Source organism: Octopus bimaculoides, chromosome 2, assembly GCF_001194135.2.
Source record: "Octopus bimaculoides isolate UCB-OBI-ISO-001 chromosome 2, ASM119413v2, whole genome shotgun sequence".
In the NCBI taxonomy this organism is placed as follows: domain Eukaryota; kingdom Metazoa; phylum Mollusca; class Cephalopoda; order Octopoda; family Octopodidae; genus Octopus; species Octopus bimaculoides.
The window spans coordinates 149,494,474-149,498,532 of NC_068982.1; the positions used below are offsets into that span (position 1 = coordinate 149,494,474).

At 37.5% G+C, this 4,059-nt stretch overlaps 1 long non-coding RNA gene across 2 annotated transcripts in view; it reads right to left on the bottom strand.

Annotated features, from left to right (window-relative positions):
• LOC128247036 (uncharacterized) overlaps positions 1–4,059 on the bottom strand; it is an 86,361-nt gene that overhangs the window by 67,434 nt on the left and 14,868 nt on the right. For both annotated transcript variants that reach the window (XR_008263462.1, XR_008263461.1), the window contains exon 2: positions 2,516–2,645. This is a non-coding gene — a long non-coding RNA (uncharacterized LOC128247036). The remainder of the gene's footprint in view (positions 1–2,515; positions 2,646–4,059) is intronic.

The window sequence follows — 4,059 nt, forward strand, 5'->3', positions numbered from 1 at the left end:
GTAGGTGACTAGGTGACTGGCAGGTTTCCTGAAGTTGGTATTGCAGACCATAAGATCGGTTGCATCACAGAACTCCAGCAGTCTGGTTCCCTCCTCGTTGTGGGAACCGAAGCCATAGTCTCCATGTATGCCATGGAAGCCTCCCGCACGACGTCCGACATGACCGTTGAAGTCTCCAGCCACAAAGAGAAGGTCCCTGTCACTCGTCGACAAGGTAGTTTGCAAGAGGGTATATATATATGGAGCCTGGTGTAGCCATCCGGTTGCACCAGTCCTCAGTCAAATCGTCCAACCCATGCTAGCATGGAAAGCGGACGTTAAACGATGATGATGATGATGATGATATATATATATATATATAGAAAAGAACAAAACATAAGATATTGTTTATAAGTTATATATTTATACCATCATTTTATATATATTTCATTAACATGAGTTGATAATTGGATACAGTATACAAAATTACAAATTACATAATCAGCACTTAACTGTCAAATCATCAGATAGGTGTAACTATTAAAATTAATATTGTCAGAATGAACAGGTGACTGTAATGGAACCATCTCCATGATGGTCACTACTGTCACCTGTTCATTCTAACAATATTATGTTTAGTAATTATACATCTCAGCTGATTTAGCAATAAGTGTTGAGAGCATAATTTGTAACTTTGCATTATCTAACCAATAATCACTAAGACTTCTTAAGTCTTCTGCATTCAAGGCTCAGGTCTCACTATCATGCAACAATGCAGTTCTGATGCAAGCCTCATACAATCTCTTCTTCACTCTGAGGGAGAAGACCCTTGTCAGCAGCAGTAATAGCTCCCTGAACATTTTCCAACCTGTTATTATACATTTGGAGCAGCCCACCTCACCTGTTAAATACATCCCATGTGAAACAAAAGCAGTCAACTACTTCTTGTAAACTATCTAGGCATTTATGGAAATTTATTCCCCTTGTGCTCATAGTATGTGGTCCTCTAGTGCATCTGTCACATATGAAGTTTGTATTCTCTGTTAGTTTACCTGTAATTCCACTACACCTCTTGTGTGTCCATAGCTGACATTGTGCTCAGCATGTTGAGTTTATCTTTGGTAAGTTAATCGTGAGGCTTTTCACTTTTAAGTTTAACTTCCATGCTGAGAATTTCATCTCTAAATTCTCTATAGATTCAACTATGACAACTAGGCCTTCAAAAAATAGGTGCTCCCATGGACATCCAATCTTTAACTCCTCAGTGATGGTCTGTATGACAATAATGAATTAGAGGTCACTGAAACTCATCATTGAAATCTTTATTGACTTTCACTACATCTTTGTACATAGTTTGTACAGCCCCCATGGCCACCTAATTACTGAGTCAAACACTTTCTCCAAGTCAATGAATGCCAGGAATAGTGATTAATTCTTAGCCAATTATTTCTCCAACAGTTGCTTCATTATGAAGACCCCTCTTCTGGCAAGAAGCCAAATTACATCTCATCTAGGTCTACTCAGTTACAGATCAAGTCCCTCTCCAAGGCATCTCCTTTGCCTATGTAACTGTTTACAATGATATGACAACTCTTGCCATTAGATAAGACTCCTTGCCTCATTTGATCTAACTATTTGAGTGGCAATCATATATCCTACCTCACCAGATATTTTGAATATTTCTGCAACTATCCTCAATGAATCCACAGCTTTCCCTTTCTTTATGTCCTTAATGGCTTTATCTACTGTGCTGCTATCAGCTTGCATTGGTGGTTTCCCTGTAGAGTTAGCATGAGGTTGCCCCTCCATATTCCATTCACTCTCCACGTTCAGAAGTCACTTATAATAGTAATTCTATGTCACATGTTTGTCTTCTATATTGAAAGTGAGTATGCTTTCATCATGCACTTTTCACCAATGATGTCTCACTTCTCTCTCACACACACTGTTCCACAATCCAGAACACTTCACATTTGCAGTGTATCATTCTTAGATTCTTATTGGCTTCTCTAAGCCTGTTGGCTTCTCTAAATGCAACCATGCTCCAGAAGATCAAAGAGAATGAAGCCCTTTTCATGCCAAAACAGTCAGCATTTGTGCTAAGTATTGGCTCTTGAACTTCTTAGACTGAAATGTGATGCCCATCAATGGATTCAACCTTTATTTACAGACCATACAGATGCATCTATACTTCATCCCTTGTCATCAGATCAGAAAAAATGAAGCACAACTTATGTCAATTAATACAGAATTGTACCCACTTCTGTAATAATTTCGGTACAATCTTGAAAGCATAACTGTGTGGTAAGAAGTTTACTTCCCAACCATGTGATCATGAGTTCAGTTCCACTGTGTGATACCTTGGGCAAGTTTTCTACTAAAGCCCCAGGCCGACAAAGCCTTGTAAGTGTATTTGATAGACAGAAACTGAAAGAAGCCCATTGTGTGTGTTTGTGTGTGTGTCTGTCTGTCTGTCTTTGTGCTTGTGTTTGTCCCCCACCACCAGTAGACAACTGGTGTTGGTTTGTTTACATACCTGTAACTCAGTAGTTCAACAAAAGGATACCAATAGAATAAGTGCCAGGCTTTAAAAAAATAAATACAGAGGTTGATATATCCAATTAGATCCTTCAAGGTGGTATCCCTGCATGGCTGCAGTCCAAAGACTGAAACAAATAAAACATTAGAGATAAAAGATATATATGACAAAAGGTAGTCTTCCATCAGGATAATGCTTGGCCACATACAACGAGGATGAGATTCCAAAGGCTGGAGCAGTTTGACTGAGAAACGATGTTCCACCCACCATATTCACCAGACATTGCCCCATCTGATTATCATTTATTCCGCAGTTTTCAAAATCATTTCGATGGAAAAAATATAAATTCTATAGATGAGGTCAGAACAGTAATGGAGGAGTATTTTTCATCACAGACATGGGAATTTTGGAAGTGGGGCCTTGCAAGTCTACAAGATAGATGGAAGAGCATTGTAGAAAATGAAGGAGAGTATATTTTAGATTTAAAAAGAAGTTTGTTTATCTTAATTTTGAAAAATAAAAGAAGTATGAAAAACTGCATTATTTATAGGATGACCCAATGCATACATGTATGTATGTATGTATGTATGTATGTATGCATGTGTGTATGTGTCTCTTTGTTTTGACATCATGTGATAGCTGCAAATGATTGTCATTGTCATACAATATTCAGAATCATACATTTCCAATAATATCACCCATCCAAGCATTGAAAAATGAACATTAAGATGATGATGATGATGATGATGAGACTGCCTTGGTTTTGGCACTGTTATATGACCCCAATAACATTCAGTTGGGCTACAGCATACCTTTTAAGTGACATCGGACAATTTCAGATTATTGATTATTTTATATAAGGACTTGTAAAGCAATAGCAAAGGAATGAAGCTCACTTAACAATGCAAAAAATAAATAAGTTTAGTATTTCACCTTTAACACACACATGCACGCACACACATGCACGCATGCACATACACACACACACACACACACACACAGAGTAATGAGTGAACTGCAAAATTCAAAATGAATTGTCAGCGCAAGACAGCACCAAACTTTTCACTTTATTCATTTGTTACTGTAACAATAATTTAGAAACATATAAAAGCAATTAATATTTTTTTTTAACTAATGCATTTTACAATGAAATTATTATTTGGGACTGACTACACAATAAATGTATCTGAACAAAAGTATAAATAATACATTTTACTGCTTTCACCTTGTGTTTCTGTTCGTTTTAATCCACCAACTCACCATTCACCATTTAATTCAGCTTCAGCATCCACACATTACATTTCCAAAAATATCTACCAAATCCTTTCATAGGCACAGGAGTGGCTGTGTGGTAAGAAGCTTGCTTCCCAACCACATGGTTCCGAATTAGGAAGGGCATCCAGCTGTAGAAACCTTGCCAGAAAAGATTGGAGCCTGGTGCAGCTTCCTGGCTCACCAGTTCAGTCAAACTGTCCAACTCATGCAAGCATGGAAAGTGGATGTTAAACGATCATGATGATATATATATATATATATATATA